The sequence below is a fragment of the Egretta garzetta genome, unplaced genomic scaffold, assembly GCF_000687185.1.
Source record: "Egretta garzetta isolate BGI_Z169 unplaced genomic scaffold, ASM68718v1 scaffold370, whole genome shotgun sequence".
In the NCBI taxonomy this organism is placed as follows: domain Eukaryota; kingdom Metazoa; phylum Chordata; class Aves; order Pelecaniformes; family Ardeidae; genus Egretta; species Egretta garzetta.
Genome location: NW_009258292.1, coordinates 1,178,946 through 1,197,364, shown reverse-complemented (window position 1 = coordinate 1,197,364; position 18,419 = coordinate 1,178,946).

Here is an 18,419-nt window from a genome sequence, read left to right as displayed (position 1 = left end):
ACCCTGAGAGGCCGGGGCAGGGCAGGCCTCACCGCCCCAGGAGCAGCTCTCCTGATGCCATCTTCCTTGCCTTTCACTGTGTGCCAGCAATGCACCCGCCTTTGGCTTTGTTCCCCCCACACTCCCCCATTCCCACAAAGGGTCAGACTCTAGGGTGTTACTAAACCCCTGACTCCCCAACACGGCGCAGGCCTCCAGAGCTCACTCACACAAGCGGCGCCACCTGCCGGGGGCAATACCGGGGCAATGCTGAGGCAATACCAGGAGCAACCCTGGGGTAGAGGAGCCTGCCGCGCTTGCCCCCCACCTCCCTCACTGTAGCGGCAGAGCTGCAAGCCCCGCCACCGATTCCTTTCCCCCGTGAAAGAACTTCGGCATTAATTAGAGTCTTGTCCTTTCTCCTCCCCCATTATATTTTGGTGCAGAGATAGGTGTAGGTGAAGCCTTTCGTGCTCTCCATCCTGGGCGGCTCAGGGCACGGAGGCGAGGCGGTTAGCCGGTGGATCCCCCGGTAGAGGGCATCCAGCCCACGCCGATCCAGCCGGGGCCGGGGCAGGGCGCGCTCCTCCTCTGCCGCCTTCCCGCCGCTACCAGAACGCTTGTATCGCTGCCTGACCCCAGGTCTGTGGGGATGGACAAGGCTATATATTTCGTATTAATATCAAAAGACTTTTAGTCAGAGGTTCTTTGTTGTTCTTGGTTTTTTTTTTCATAGGTACCAACCCTCCCCCCCACCTCCCACGGGTAATCAATTTCCTGAAATTCTTCAAGACTTCATAAGCTGTAACAATGAAAATCATAACCAGCAAGCCTTTTAATTTCCTTATTATGTTATTTAAGCAATAAGACATGACAAGGTTTGTGTTATGCTGGGATATCGCCATGCCTTGGGTGAGTTTTGTTGGGCAGGAGGCCGAAAATTGAGAGCCAAAGCCACCCGAAAAGAGGGGCTGTCCTGGGACACTGCACGTTTTTTTAGCATTAGTCCATGGACCTGTATGAATAAGGGCAGGACAAAATAAAAGTATTAAGGAAGAAACGCAAGAAGATAAATATTACCTGTATTTTCATTACACTATAAGCAATAAAAGCACATCTCTTATTTAACCTTCATTTAGTTTTTCCCCCTACTGGCTTCAAAGTGAAAAATAAGCATTATAAATTAATTAAAATTAATTAATTCTTTATTATCCCAATTTGACTATTTTTCTGATATGCTACAATTTCATAAAACCTCCCCAAATTTCTAAACTAGACGTATGTAAAACAGAATTAAAATTGTTTAAATCTTAGGTTTCAGCTTCACCTAAATAAAATTCTGGGGTTCTTTTCTGGTTTTCACTGAAAAAAAAATGTGGGTTTCAAAACTAAAACTTTCCTCTTGTCCTTGCTACAGAATATTTTACTTAGAAAAAGGATGTTGTTTCATGCTTCTTCTATCAGTTATTTTATTATATTTCTTATTGTCTGCTTTCTATCTTTTGTCACCTGATGGTTACCAACGTGTATTTGCCTCTGAAACATTCCTTCTGGTTAAATTGCTACAGTAACAGTAAAACCAGTTAAATCTCCTGGAAGAGAAACCAAAGGAGTCTTTCCTGTTTGCATCAGGAGAGGTGCGGGGAGTTTCCCCGCACTGCAAGTACATTCTAGGGGAGGGACCCTCTTCTTAGACAGAGTTCGCTTTTAAAACCCACCTTTGAAGATGGCAGCATGTCACACAAGTTGCACAAGGTACTGCTACACCAGGGCAAGAGAATCCTTGATTCTTTGTCTGAAAAAAACCCCAGTCAAATCAGAAGTATTTTGCAAAGCTGTGCGTGCCTCAATCCCAGTCCGTCGGACTCAAGCCGTAACAGATACAACTCACACAAAGTTACACATGTGTGGAAGTGTTTGCAAAATAAGGTGCTTGACTTTTGCAATTTTTTTTCAACTGTTAGCTTTAAACTCAAGTGCTTCAGGAAAAGAGAGATGGAAGCTAGGAGTATGGCACTTAATACCCAAAATACTCACTGATTTCAGTGAGTTGGATGTGCAAAAATCTCAGAATGAAGCCCCGCTAAAAAAAGCCAGACACAGATTCAAAGTATGAGGGAAGAGACAGATGGGAAAAGGAATCCTACAGAGAGGAAAGATGGAAAATGGAGGCAAAGGAAGAGAAAAATAGACAGGGGGAAGAAAGAAACATGAAAAATAGGTAGGAGGCAAAACCAACCCAGCAAGGTGATTTAACAGAAAAAAGCTAAGAGTGTCATTAAATATATAAACATGGCTCGGGTTTTTCCCTAGAAGTGTAAGAGAAGAGTTAGAAAAAGTCAGAAAGAAGAACCCTTGTCCAAAAAGTTTAATTACGTTATCACCTATTCAATGAAGTATCATTAAAAACAAAAGTCACCACAAATACAAGAAGCCACAGAGGTATTTAGAAATTTAAAGGGAACTAAAGCCAAAGGCTTGGTCTCATTGATGGTCATAACCTTGGTGTTTCAGTGAAAACCCACTCAACATCCACGTGATGAAGTGGAGCAGATAAGTAATTCGGTCTCATAGGGCAGCATCAGGATAGGGTCCCTCTCCCTTACAACAGCTGGAGCTCTTAGTGCCACTTGACATCAACTTGTGAGGGTCTTTGGGAGCTATTTGTAGAGAAATCCAGGGACCCTATAATTGTAGATAATTTGTCTCAGCATGCAGGAATAAGGAATTGCTTCCGTTGTGTTAGAGTCAAAATAACATGGAGAACTGTAGTGAAGGCCATCCTGATAGCTATTTATGTTAGTCAAAGACAAAGTACACTATGTACTTTTAATTATAGCTGTGCCATTCTTACTGTGATAGATAAAGTTGTGTCAGCAATTCCATTACAGAATCCTATTTTTAGGGGTTTATAACTCAGCTGTTAAATTTCGCTTTAGGCTGAAACTTGGCATGCAAAGCCTCAGCCTGCAAGCACTTTTTTTTTTTTTTCATAAATACGAAAAAACTACTTTTGGTCACTTTTCATTTTATAGGAAAGCAGATTTTAGCACTCAGTCATTTCTAACTGAAAAAGTTTCATTATTTGAATTTTACAGGCTTGTCCATTATATGTCATGCTGCATTTTTAAAAATAGAGTTGCTTTTATTCATGTTGGCAAATTGGCTACTGTCCATGAGGAGTAACTATTTTTAATCGTGTTTTTAAGCATATATCCATATTTATATTGTTATGATCCGTGCTCCGGACTCTGTAAGGAATAGTAAATGACAGGCCATGCAGGCTTGAGCACAGAGAAAGAACTGCAACAGCTGTTAGCTTGCAACAACCGCACAATTTGGAGTGTAGTCTTCAACTCATTAGCATAATTAATTTTTAATAATGACAGCATTCATTTGTTGCCTGAAAAGTAGAGTGTGGGGCCTTCTCCCACCAGTCCTTACTTAGACAGAGCTGGCTTTGTCTAAGTCAATTTTATCCTATCAGTGGAAAAGGGCTCACGTCCTTCACTAGTGACTCGTGAACAAAACTGTGCTCCCTCGCTGTCTGTGTGCTGATGCCCTGGCACCTACACAACTGACCCGTAGGGAACAGAGGGGCTGGCAGGTTCGGGATCCCTCCCTGAGCCCTGCCTGTTTTACAGCATACACCAACAGGGAGGTGCTTACGGTATCTCAAAATGGCCCGTAGAGGGAGATTCTATGATTCCGTGTTTCTGCGACTCTTCCAGCCTCAACCCACTTAGTAAATTATAAATCATATCCTTTGACAAGATTATTCTGCTTCAAAAACACAATACATGACCTGGGAAGTAAGATTTTTAAATAGATTACATGGCTTACCTTTGGTGGTGTCTCTATGCACTTTTAAAACAATTAGCTAAAATATTTCTGATCTGTCATAAAAACTGAAGGATGCATTCTAACCTATAAACCACAGATCATTTGCTAGCAGATTTATACTGCTTTCACTCGAGTCCATTGATAAAATTAAGCTCTGGATGACATTCTAGGCTACAGTCATGATGCATCTTTAGAAAACAGCATTTGTGAGTGCAGGATTTGGCCTGCTCTGCTAAGTAAAAATGAATCATCTTTTAAAAACCACCTGATCTTAGTTCGTGTCTGGTCAACAGCACTGATTCCATTCATGTCCTGCCCTTACCTCTCTTATTTTCATGTGGCTGAATGGCTATTGCCTCTCTCTCAAGAGATGCAGTGAAATAAAAAAAATGAAACGAAGACCCACCAAATAGCAATATGTGTACGGACTTGTAAACATGATCAGCTTGATCTCTGAGAGTCTGTTAAGTCAGAGCTCGCGCAGACTTCAGAAGTGTTCTAGCTTTCTGGCTGCCTGAGAATCCAGCCCTTTGATTGAGCACCGAACCGCAGCAATCCCTTCCCACTGAAAGCTAATACATCTCCATTCTGACTGACCACTTTTGCTTTTACTCATCACGGCAGTAGGACTTAACCTGGGCAATTTGTGGCTTGCAGCTTCAACATTGCTTTAGAAAGTATTTTGAATTGATCCTTTTACATTCTAGTGAAGCAATTATGGTGGGCACCCGATACCATCCAAAGAGGATGACATAACCCTCTTGACAAAGGGCATCCCCATCTCCCCATTTTTTCACAAGCTGGTAAATATGGATCTGCGGGGACTGAGAGGAGCACAACCGCTTCCTCTCTTTAACCTGACTGTAATCCATCCAGAGAGGGAAACATCAGCAAGCTCAGGAGAGCCCCTGGTACCAACAGCCTAAACTGGAACCTGACTGGATGCCGCAACGGGCGGGCAAGAACAGGTGACCAGGTAATTAGTCCTGGCACCTACAGGCAGTGCAGCGGCTCAGAATGTTACACCCTTCTTCTGAATAATGGTGCCACCGCCACCAAAAGGAAAAGCAAAATGGAGCCAGGTTTTATTACCGACAAGGCGCTCTCCCTCTCTGCTGCAGACAGGAAGGGGTGGGGTCTGGTTATTGTTGCAGATTTTTCCCCCCTCTTTCTCCGGGTCTTTAATCCCAGACTTGGCTTGTTGCGCTTCAAATTGAAATATCCTGAACAGATGTAAAAACACATGTGAGCCACTGCTCACAAGCTGTGCAAAGCTTTGTTTCATCTGCTGATGATGTGAGCCTAAAGGAGATCTTTTTAAAATTTCATCACTATTCAAAAGGATAATTAATACGTACCCCCAGGCTTTGATTATGCTATACCCAGTGTGTACTGCTGGTACAAAAATAATGAGGCTCTCATCAGGCCGAATGAATACTTGCAGCAAACATTCAGTTTCCATAAGAAATTTAAGATTCAGCGGCGGTACCATGTAGGTGGCTTAATCTAATTTTAATTTGTAACACAATACAATAGATAAGATCATTTGTTTGTAACCAGCACAGGCATTTTGTTTACATGAAACCCCAGTCAGCATTCAGCAGATGGTCTTTTTAAAGGCTTAATTGAAGTTTTCTAATCTAACCTTTTTTTCCTCCATTATGAAGGGGAAAATAAGACACACACACACACAAAAAAAAAAAAAAAAGAAAAAAGAAAAAAAGAGAAAAGACGGGAACTACAAGGAAGCAGAAAAATAACTCTAAAACCCTTTTGCAGGGAAAGCACAGAAGAGCATTTCTGCCTGCTGTCAGATGCGGGTTCACTCAGAGCTGGGAAGATGCTGAGGTCGCAGTTTTTAAGCGGCTCTGGAGGTGTGAGGATAGGGCCCTGTGCCCCCACCTTTGTTGCTAGTGTGAAGATCAGCAACAAATCACTACCCCTGCCACAGCAGCCATTCTGCCTCCATCAGGCTCCTGAAATTAGCAGCTACCAGAGCCTTTCCATGGATCAGGCATCTCCTTCTCACGCCTGCCTTCTCAGAGGCTCATTATTAGATTATAATTTCTGTGTACTTTCTGCATTCAGCTGTTCTGGTTTCACTCTCCTTCTGGTTTGTCCCTGCTGCCCTCGATATTACCACACTGACCACAATAAACACTTTTCTCCTCTCTGGCTCCAGCCTGCCTCTGGCAGCCTTCCAGTGATGTGTGCTGGAATACAACCTTTCCCAAACATTTAAATCCTCCTCACATAGAATATATTCGAAGAGTTAGGCTCATTGGGGTTTCTAACAAAAAAATCAAGTGAGGCATTTATTTTCCTTTTCACAGGCCATAGGGAGCGCAGAGAGGGCAGATGCCAGGCTCGGGGTCCTTTAGGAGCAATGTGCTACAAGAGTGCTGGTGCAGAGGAGCCCCCATCCTCCCTTGGCATTGCCAGAGCCATGGCCTTGCTGGCACGGCAGCGAGGTCAGCAGGGCAGGCACCACAGGCGGGGTGACTACCTGTGCTGATCCGGTCTCACCACCGCAGCCTCGGCAATGGGGATGGTATTAATGGCTCCGTGGCCCAGTTCCAGATCTTTACTCACTGAGTTATAGAAGAGGTAAGAAACTATAAGACATAATAAAGAGAAAAGAGTTTTATTCATAGAAAATTACTTGAGAACAGTGGCTTTGGGCTTTTTTTAAACAGAGGACTAGTCACCATTGAGGAATAAAAAGGCACTGCGTGCTTGCGACATCATCATAAAAATGGTGTGAGTTGGATTGCTACCTGATGGTTCACAACCATAGGGTCAGAAATCAAAGAAGAGGGCAATCCAAATAGAAATGAACTAAAATTGGTAATTCCACTGGCCTAGTTTTCCTTAGGTACAACCCATGCCTACACAGCTGTCCATGGAGAGAGACGCATTCATATCCTTGTGCACCAGGCCAAAAGGAGATGAGCCATCTTCAGCTCAAAAGCCATAACACCGTGTAAGAACAGTGAAGGGGCCAAGCTAATAACACTACACATTACAATGATATAATGACCATCAGTGTAAGTGGAGGACTGTACATGGAGTGATTCATATGCTGAAAGAAAACAAATATCAGTGTTAGGATAAAAATATCCTCCAAGGAGCCCACAAGCCAGCTGGGCTTATAAGGTCAGGTTCAGCACTGCATTCATGCAGCTATGTGGTTTTTGGCAGGGGACCGTTTAAGTCCTGCTGACTCAGAATCCACCACAGGGAGGGGAGACTAACAGATGTGCCCACACAAAATTTGGAAAACTTCATAGGTTCTCACAGAAACAAAAACCCTCATGGGCTATTGATCTATATTCTAAATCAATGTTGTTTCTAAGTCCATATTCTTTCCCTGTAGAGAATGGGATTGCTGAGGAAATGCCATTATTATTGAGGTAAATTTGACCTGGCTAGTCATTCAGGAAAAAGGCACAAATGTCAGCAGTGTTCACGCCTAGAAGCTGACACCGTCATTAATTGCTTAGTGGGGCTGTGCCATGGAATCACCTTACTCTCAGTGAAACAGTGCTAATCTATGGCAGATAAGATCTTATCTGTGCTTCACCATGACCATAGAAGATTCTTCTCCAGAAGACACCTGTAACACCTGATGTGATGGAGAATACCCCTTTAGCTGTCAGCTGTGTCTGAGCTGACTTTATATCCTCTTTTTAGGCAGCCCTTATGTATTAGAGATTATCATACACACTCCAACACGTCTTATTCCAGGAGAGAGCGGCGGCCAACATTAGCACAGACAGAATGCCATGGGTTATGGCTGCAGCAGAAGGATGAATTGAGAGATACATTGAGAGATACACAATAATTGCAATGATTTCTAATTATATAAATGGAGGCCTCTGTACACAGGGTGATTTAGACACTGGAAGAAAATTAATACCAGTTTAGGATTAGGATTTCTCCCCAGGAGAACATAAACTAGGGAGCATTTCTTGAACTGCTTTTCTGAAATGAAACACAGCAGAACCCGTTAACCACAAAATATATAACCTGATGAGGCTTTTTCCTAACACTGTTATTTTGATATGCTGTAAGGGCATTCAAATAGAGACCTTGATGTAAGATGTTCTTTTCAAGAACAAAGAAAACATCTTTGGATATAAGGTTTCACTTTGTTAATTTCATCATATTTCATCAATTTAACCTTCAAAGACTCTTGGCTGTGCAACACTTTGATACTATAATGTTCACTTTAAACCTCATATTTTCAAGGTAGTGTGCAGGGATTTATCCTCATCCCAGCAAGTTACATAATTCAACTGCTGTGTAAGTTATTTGAAAGCACAGGTACAAACCTAATGCTTACTGTTCCTATAATTCTACAGGAATGTGGAAAATAAAGGTACGGAATGCAAATGTTTATTGACTGTAAAACGTACATCAGAGATAACCAGCACCACATTGCTTTCCACTAGCACACTAGAGGGAAGGGGCACGAGAAACACAGAAGTGGGCTTCTACATTTGTTTGCATAATATAGCCCCCAAAATAAAGCTTCTTCTGAGGGGTGGGCCCACCCGGTGGGAGTACAGAGGTAGCCCCAACAAAATTAGGAGTGCGGGTGAGAGGCCATTGCCTTTGCTAAACCAGCCATCAAAATGGAGAACTGTCACACAATACTTCCATGGCAACACTCTGATACAACTTCAGGGAGCATGGTTTCTCCTCTGTCTTTTCATGTGTCTTAAACCCACAGTTTAAGACAAATTACCTGGACCTCAAACTGGCGGTGCTCCTTTTAGCCTTTTGCATCTCTGGCTAGGCAGCACCCCTCCAGAACAGCTGGAGGCACACAGTTCCTTTGAAGATATTCATTTAAGGGCCTTATTCTGTGAAAATATCAGGCCTACAGATTAAATCTGTCTGGCACATCAAAGAGGCATGTCACGCTAGTTGTTTTATACAAACCATTGGATGCATGATCAGAAGAACTCAGCTGTGTAGTGTTTCTTTCAGTATAAAGAACAGCAGTCATTCATAATTCCAAAAGCCTTGTGAAGTACCATATCTGGTAACTAAGAAGGAGTAGTTCATAACCAGTTGGAAAATACATAAGGAAGTATGTCAGACATAAAATCACTGCTTCCATTGGTTGTGCATATATTGCACTTGTAAGTCTCTAGATTTAGTCTGAAAATCATATTCCTTAGATAATACATCCTTCTAGTTAAAGGACATTGTCTCTTTTGGGACTGGTTTAATAAGGGACTGTGGCTTTTTTTTTTTTTTTTTTTTGCATGTGCAAGATTCATTTAATACAACTTTTTTGGCTGTGAATCTTAGAAAAGTTGGCATTTTTACAAAGCTGCTTTCCCCCACTTGAGCCTGAATGCAAACCCATCGCCAAGCTGGGATTCTGTAACTTGACATCTGTTCACATTGATTTGCTGGTAGACCTGCACTGAAGGTATAACATGTAATGTCCAAACTCTCAGAAAAGAGGAAATGTATTCCCCTGTGATCAAATTGAGATATAATTGTCACATGTCCTAAAGATTCAGTCCGCAGTATCTGAGGAATTCTGATCTACTAAGCCATTGAACCTATGCAGTTCCTCTCATGTCATTCAGCATTTTACATGAGCCTGCCCAAATCAGAAGGACATAAAACAGGGCAGTTATTTTTAATGTGGAGGTTTCTACAGGTCAGTTTACCACAGGATGTTTGTCTCCAAACCAGCATATCTAGCAATTTTATTCTAGCTGCCTAATTCACATCCAAATACCATGGTACTGCTGCCACTGAGAACATGACAGATCTGCTAAGGGACTACAAGTGATGTGACACTATCTGCACCATGCAATGGTGCAAAACGGAAAGTTGCAAAAAATACTCCAAACTACCTATAGTCAGGAAAAAAAAAGAAAGACCTCCATGTGACTTGTAGGTGGGGAATAAGACCACAGCTGAGTACAGATACTTTCCAGCTGATGATGAAACTACCCCCCAGATCTCAATATTGTTTTATTCTTTCTATTAAAAGTATGGATGGGCAAACAAGCTTTAATGTGCAAACAAACCACATGTGTTTTTTCTCACATTCAACAGCTAAATACCCTTGTCACATTAGTATTATCATGATAATGAGCAAACTGTACTGTTCTTATTTTGCACAATATTGTTCTTTTTAATGTCCATTGCTTTATACTGTGGTGGGTTGAACTAGGCTGCATACTAGGTGCCACCAAGCCTCTCTATCACTCCCCTTCTCAGCAGGATTGGGGGGAGAAAATGAGGTAGAAAAATAAAAAAAAAACGAAACCCATGGGTCAAGACAAAGGCAGTTTAATGACAGCAAAAGCAAAGGCCACATGTGGAAGCAGAAAAACCCAAAAGATTTATTCTCTACTTCCTATCAGTAGGTGATGTCCAGACACTTCCCAGGAAGCAGGGCTTCAGTACCCATAGCAGTTGCTCCAGGGGAACAAATGTCATAAATAAAAAATGCCCCCACTTCCTCCTCCTTTCTCTTAGATTTTATTGCTGAGAAGACAACGCATGGTAAGCATCATACACCCTTTGGTCAGTTTGGGTCAGCTGTCCTGCCTATGTCCCCTCCCAAGATCTTGGCCATCCCCAGCCTACTGGTGAGGGGGGGAAATGTTGGAGAGACAGCCTGGATGCTGTGCTCAGCAGTAGCCAAAACACTGGTGGGTTATCAACCCCTTTCTAGGTACCAATACAAAGCACAGCACTATGAGGGCTTCTGTGGGGAAGATTAACTCCATCTCAGCCAGACCCAATACATATAGACACATGAAAGTGCCGAAACACCTACTGCAAGACTCTCTGTTGAGATCCCTGTGATCTAAAACTCATTAGAGGTGCCACTGGCTCCACAACCACCCTTGGGCCACTTTCAGGCTGCAAGAGCTACAATTTTACCATTCTGGAGACCCCAACACAGAAGGATCTGAAAGGGACAGCCTTGGTGAGACCTGAGTCATGAAACAGAGACTGCTTTTTTCTGGTAATGCATATATATGTGGAGAGTAAAAGACGGGGTTGAGCTTCGTCTGGAATTTGCAAAAACGTTGGTAGGTATCAAAGATGATATAAGGGCTCCCTCATGGAGCATGACTCTAAAGCAGTCTTCTAAATACCATACTATCCACTTAGTTACTGCCCTGCGCTTCTCCCTGAACCAGCACCGTCAGACTTATGTGAATGCACTGGTTGTGATGCATAAATAAAAATGTTTATATGTCGGTCAATAGACTTTGAAAGGTCACATAATCAACAGGCACTTGGAAAGACAACTGTAAAGGCAGTATCAGAGGTTGATACTCTAAATCACACTCCAGGGCTCTGGTCTACCCGCTAAAATGTTGTGTGACAGGGACTTTGGCAATCATAATACCTGGCATTAGGCATACTTTAGTGAGGAACAGAACACACCACAGAGAGCTGTCCAGCTAACGTTGCTGGGCATAACTGCCGCTGGGCATAAATGTCTGCAGCAGAAGGTAGGCACCAGTGATTGCCTCCTGCGAAAGCACAGACTTGACTATGGAAGTCAGGTTAGTCTTCTGGACGTCTAGCATGTCTTCTGCCTCTCGCTTTGCTGCGTAACTCAGCAATCCAACTTCAGGACATCAGTCATCAGGATGTACTTACCGTAATGAACAAAACACACAAACAGAGGTATCTATCAGGAAAAAAAAAATCCAAAGAGATGTTTCTACTTGAAGGAAAGCATTCAAATCACCACATAGTGCATGCTATCTGGTCCCTTTGAGTGAAGACAGGTACGGTTTCAGGCTTGACATTCAGATACCCATTCTGCAGTTGATCTCATTTGTTTCTTCCAAACAAAAGAACATTTTGCAGTCCTCTCCCTCCTTTACCCCCACACATTCTTCTACTGAGGTAAATGATCAAATCCAAATCCCGGGTTAATGAGTGCCAATCATTGCTTCAGCCCCTTTTTCAGTCTTGGCAACAAGTTCCCCGAGCCTTAGCAAACAATTATCATTCAGCTACTGTAGAAATTGATTCTTGGGTTGACGAGAGCAGTCCTCCCTCGGCTGGTAAGGTCCTGCCATGGGAAGCAATTACTGCAAGATGCCAGCTGACAGACTCATTCCGTGGAAAGTCAGGTTGTCTTGATCCTCAGGCACTCTCTAGGCAAATTGTATCCTTACACTCATCTCAAACCTCTTACGAACTGTTGGCTTCTATCAGGAAAAATGGATTGTTCCCTTTGTTTCTGTGGCATTTGATAGAATAAAACTGGACATCCTGCCTGCACAATAAGGAGATTTAATTTTAAAATTCTCACACCAAAATGCTGCAGTATGATAAAGAAAAAGAGAATCATAAAGCAATGAAGATTGCTACTTGCCTAGGGAACAGTAATACAGCGCAGCTAGTATGACTTTTTTTTTTTTTTTGTATAAAAAGACCCAAATTCCATTAGCAGTGGCCTGTCTCTACTGATCATAATTTTCTTTTCCCCCTAATTTTCAAATGGTTTGTAGTAACACTTTCACATCACTTTGTCTGACATCTTTTGTTTATTAGTTTGGGGTTTTTTTTTAATCTTTGATATTCCAAGGTGGCAACTGGGAAAAAGCAAAGATTTTCTGCATAATTAGCTTTTGTGACAACATCTGAACATTGATTGAGATTTTGCCAAATACTGACGAGACGGAGACACATAGCCAGTATCAGCTAACAAAAGAAGGTAGGATTTAAAATCAGCTGAAAGTGATTAGTCTTGATATCTATCGTTAGATGATTGAAATGTAAGACTGAATAAATAAATGAACAGTAAACCATGCAATCCACTTCAAATATTCCCAGTGAGAAAGATCACTGTTTTTCTTAAATTCATAGAATAACTCTTGGACTAGCTTATTTGTTGTTGATTGTGCCAGTTCATGGAAGGCTTATCCCTGACTTTAAAGACTGCAAAGCCTAAAGACACCAAGATATATAAAGAAAGGTAATAGGAAATAAAAACAAGATGTAAGGACTTCTTAACCTCTCCTAGATTCTAGATTTTACCCTGAGGTACCTGGACACGTGCTGGGAGCAGCACGGGTGATGCAAGACTTAAGGAGATAAAGACAAATGTACAGTAAATGGGCATTTGCAGTCACCGATGCTTGAGAAAATAGGGAACCCATGATGGCCAGCTTAAAACATGTTTTGATTGAGAAGTGCCACATCTGCAGAGGGAGTCTATAATGTCTCCAGAGAGTCAAAAATGTTCACTTAGAGTAATATCAGTTAATGTTGCTACTATTGATATAGCTATTAATCCATTGGTTCTGCCAAAATTCTTAGGACTTGAGAAGATTTTAAAAATGTATTTCATGACCGAATCTCTACCTTTATAGCATGAAGCATCCACTGTGATCAGTAGAGCTAAGCAGGCTTAAAAAAGCTGAGAATAGGGCTAGGGTCTTTCTCAAATTCTGATGAAATATTTGTCAGGATTCTTCCTAATTAATTATCAGTCTTTTTAGACATTTTATTCCCCTTGAAAAAACCTTTTGCAATATATTTTCACCTTTTCTTTTTGCATTAACTGCATTCCAGATTCACTGAGTGCTGAGTACACCCTTAGAAAGCCTTTTAACCTGGCTGGTAAGTTAAAACTCTCTAAATCTCACATGCCCACAGGGTTTCCCACCTTAATTAATTAATAACCCCCTCCTTGTCCTTTTAACTGGGTCATGAATTAATTTAAAAAGTTAATTATGCAATTCTTTCCTCTCCCTTACTTATGCCTTTCATCCCTGTGTCCATTGGCTATAAACAATGTGGAAATACAACCGTATAAGCAGGAACGGCCGTTGTAAGCTTTGGACTGCTGGGAAAAGAGAAAAAAAGCAAACAAATCTCATCCCTATTTTCCCCTTCTCTCCTTTTTTGTTCTGCTTTCTATAGCAGACTTCTGTAGGCTTTGTAGAGAGCAATAAATACCACCAATCACTTTAGAAATAAATTAAGAGTTTTTAAAAAAAGAGAGAGAAAAACAGTAACTGTAGATGTAAGCAGGCCTCAGGTGTGGGGAAAAAATTAACAAAAGCAGCAAATAGCTTCAGCTGATGTACTCATCATCTTATTTAAAGTGTAAAAGGGGTTACAGAAAAGAACTGACTCCTCCATATAGGATACGTAGGTACAAAACATGCCTGGTTTGGTGTGTTTCTTTCTAAGCATATAGAAACAAGGATAACAGTCTACAAAGACTTTTCATACTGTCCATGAGTTATATGTAGAACAAAAAACCTGTTGGATTATTTTTAATCATCTCTAAAAAAACCCACACTGAATTTTAACTATCAGTGGACCGAAAGAAAAGGTGTACCCATTGTTTGATCTCTGTCACTGCCCAAAAGATGAAAATGAACTGTGAGACTGTCAGCCTCCCAAAGCCTCACAAATACATCCTTAAGGATGTGCCTTCAAACAGAAACAAACACACTGAATTATCCTGAGCAATAACTGCAATAACTTTTCAAAAATGAAAGATCACAAAGTACATTTTAGGTCAGGAAGTTCATAGCTAGCTATTACAAAATAACATGATGCGCTGTGTCCAGTATTAATTCCAGTTAGTATAATCAGAAAACTTTACCATCCAGTCCCATATGGGATCTCAGTGTGTTTTACCAACTTATCTAGGTAAGGTGCAGAAAACCCCCTAGGACTTAGTTAACGATAATGTTTCCTCTTTGACAAGTGAGGGAGCTGAGACACAAAAAAACTTATCCATTGAGACTATGGTGCAGACAGGAATAGGATCTGACATCTGAATCCCTGTCCACAGCTGTAGTCACCAGATACACTGCAGAATGCTTCTTTTTAGCATTACTCTTTCAGAGATTAATATTTCATACAATCATCAAGACAAAGGACAAAGGTTGCCATAAGGCTGCAATATTCTGTACAGGAAGTAGTATCTACACAAAGAACACTTGCATCAAATCTAACATGCACAGCAGGGACCATTTATCTTGGCTCGTTGCCCATTAAAGCCATTGCTTGCCTATTCTTTTCCTTCTTCTTCTGGAGTAAGTGACAAATTTCAAACAGTAAGAACATCTTAACTTTGTAAGCAGATAACAGGAAATATGACTATGAATGAACCTGCTCTGAGGATTAGCTGAGGTGAATGCCCATTGAAAATGCATAAAGGTTTCAAATGTTACTCATGTCACTAAGGGGCCGCTGCATATTCATTAAGGTATCACAAGGAGCTCATTTCATATTAATGGAGAGGTCATACATCCTTCCAGAGGAATTCCATTGCAGAGCTGCACAAATCAGCATGCTATCATTTTAAGTGTTACCAATTTAAACCTCTCCAAATTCACCGACCAGCCTGAATTTACAAAATTATTTAGTCACTAGGAAAAATGTTAGTGACTTTTTTTAATCTAGGGGAGGTATAACAGAAATGTAATAAGTGTCTATATATGGAAACTCAACTGAAACTTCACATTAGGTATGGTCAGGAAAGCTTTAAACATTATGTAACATATATATGTATATATAAGGTATCGGTGTTCTGAGGCTACTTTATTTAACTGCAGTACAGGAGCTTGAAAGTTTGGACTTTTTTACAAAGTTCAGTCTTCTAATCCTTTTAATGTTTACACAAGTTCCATTGCACTTTCATAACAGCAACAGCCAAAAGCTTCACAGATATATATCATATAAAGATCTTTATAGCTTGGTATTTTGATAGTTAGAAGCAGAGTTCATATAAATTTGTGTCCAGGTGTTACATAATTTCTTGCCCCTGTTTTTACATGTTGGGGTAATAAAGCAGTGCTGGCTGCAACACAGATCTCAATTTTTCTCCCCTTTGCAGGATAAAAATACCCCAGCACTGTATGTTACTAGAATGTATTATCAATGGAGCTAATTGGAAACTATTGAGGCCGAGTACGTGCCATAAGAAAAATGCCAGCAGTGCTCTGCATTTGAGGAAGAGCCTGGAAGTCCCTTCTCGTAAGAGCGCAAGGTGTCCACATGTTCCCAAAGTTGGGCATACATTTGTGTCCCCATGTTTGCCAGGGCGGAGAACTCTTGTGGTCCCACCCATCCTCATGGATCTGTGGTTGTGAAGGGGCTGCTGGCTCTCTGAACACAAATTTCATGTTTTCAGAAAGTCCATCTGGCTGTCTCCCCAGAAGAGTCTCTACACCCTAGCCATGATGTCCTGCTGCACAGCAGCCCTGCTTCGTAGCACATCAGCACGGCTGGGCATTAGCCTAGGCATAGCCAAAGTAGCTTTAACCTCTAGGGGAGGGAACAGCACTGCTTTACCTGTAAGAGACTAGAAGCCAACACACATCAGAGCCGAGGAGTGATTTGTCTGTTGGTCTTAGTTTGCTGCAATCCTGCCTGAACTGAAGGGAGGAAACAGAGGGATGCAAAGGGAATTGTCCGAAGCCTGGCAGCTTCCAAAGAAAGTAGCATGAGCATGTCAGTGCCTCGCAGCCTTCTTCTGAAGAGCAGTTACGAAGCTAATGAGAGGCAAGTCAACACTTCTCTCAGTAGCTCTCTGTGGCAGGAAAGGTAAAAGCAAAGTATGCTCTTAATTTAAAAAGCAATGGTCACATGAGTTTCCTCCATAAAATTTTTCAGAATTTCCATTTTGCGATGTGTTCTGAATAATTGGAAATTGTGCTAAATGAGAAACAAAACCAAACTTGTCCCTGCCAAAATTTCCTATGAAAGGTAAAATTTCATGCTTCAGCCAGCTGTAATTTCAAGTAGGTGTTCTTGAGTAAAGAAACATTTGCAATACATCTTTATATGAGAGGGAAAAAAGCAGTCATGGATTAGTGATGGAGTCTGAGATCTGCCAGGATGCTTCAGGTACGTTCCTGTGCAAGGCAGTTCTTCAGACATTGTTAATTGTATGCAGTGGTCCCTCCAATTTGGTCTGTTTTGATTTTTACTCCATTCCCTCATCCCTTTCCCATGCCCCCACCCCCCGCCTCATTCTCTCTCTCCTTCCATTCTGTCTTCTGGGTTTTGCAGCTTGTTGGGAAATGAGACCCTCCCACATAATGGTTATACAGTTAGGAATATATTTGAATACACATTTAGGAAACATAGTCTGTGTCGTGCTGCTATGATACCCAATTCAAATTGTTTAGATTAATGTCAGCTACATGCCTAATTTATTACTGTAATTATTGTGATAATTTAGAGGAGATAAATTGAAATCTATTAGAATTTAATGTAAAAAGCTGTAATTAGTCTGCTTTGGAGAGGGGAGAAAGCCAATGCACATAACTGAAAATCCATTAAGCCAATTATAATGTTACTGAGGCAGAAAATATGCAGCCATCTAAAATATACCCATGACTTTAGCACAACTGTACCCTTAGCATACAAGCTCATGTGTCAGATTCCTTCATTAATTTAATAAACACATCAAGGCAAAAAAATGAGAGAATTCCTTAATCATCATAATTAATGCCCATAGTTCAGACTAAGAGTTAGGGTGGGGAGATGAGGGAGAATAAAATTTTGTTGCCATTGAGCAATTATCATGTAAATAAAACAGCAGTAAAAGCATTGGAAGGAGTTTACAGGAGAGGGGGGTACACTGCTAATCATGGCATAGGCTTTCTGAGCTATTCCCAGAAGTGCTAAAAGCTGTCCTGGTGCAATTAAAAAAATAATAAAAATAATAAAAAAAGAGAAGACCGCAATTTCTATCACCTATTTACTGTCAAATTAATTCAGCTGCTCCTGAGATGCCATCTGTATCAGGAGAGCGAGGGTGTCACTAGCTTTACGATCCATCAGGAGAAGTGAGAGCGCTGTTCTGTTTGATGGCTCTGATAATGGAAAGAAGCTAAGCAATTGCAACAGATACATCATAGATTTTCTCATAATTACCTGACCTGTTACACTGTGTCACTCTGCCGCCAAACACACTGTTTTTATGTCAGAAGCTGCATGGGCATTCTTTACTTTGATCATTCTGTATTCTGCAGATGTCAGCATTACTGTATTTTAATTGACTCTGGGGTAGCATTAAAAAGCACCTTCTATTTCGGTTGCTTAGACCTGATGAGACTGACAACCTGGCATTTATGAACATTAGGCCTTCACGGTAACTGTGTCAGGAACTGTGTTTTTCCTAAATCCCCCAGGTATGAATAGCAAAACGATGTTAGTAAACCAGCTGAAAAAACAGTGTCTATGCAAAGAGCACCTCTGACATTCTCTAGCCATAAAGATGGCAAACCTTTTCATTAAATTAGCCTCTGGAGTCAAAAGTGCATGTTGTATCCCAATGTGCAATTAGGAATTGACCAGTATGTTGAAAGATGGTTAGAGCTGGCAAGAACTGAAGCTGTGGGAAAAAGTGTTGGTAACCTCAAAATGAGAATTTCTTGACAACTTCCATATTCCCAGCATGCCCCATTTGCCAGGATCATCTTTTCCTCCTCCTCTAGGAAGAGACAGCTAGCTTTTTCACTACTTAGCTTTCTTGCAGCATTCAGTGTAATCCTCAAAACTGACAGTTAAAATGGTAGAAATTTTACAGGTTGCTGTAGTGGAACTACTTTTTT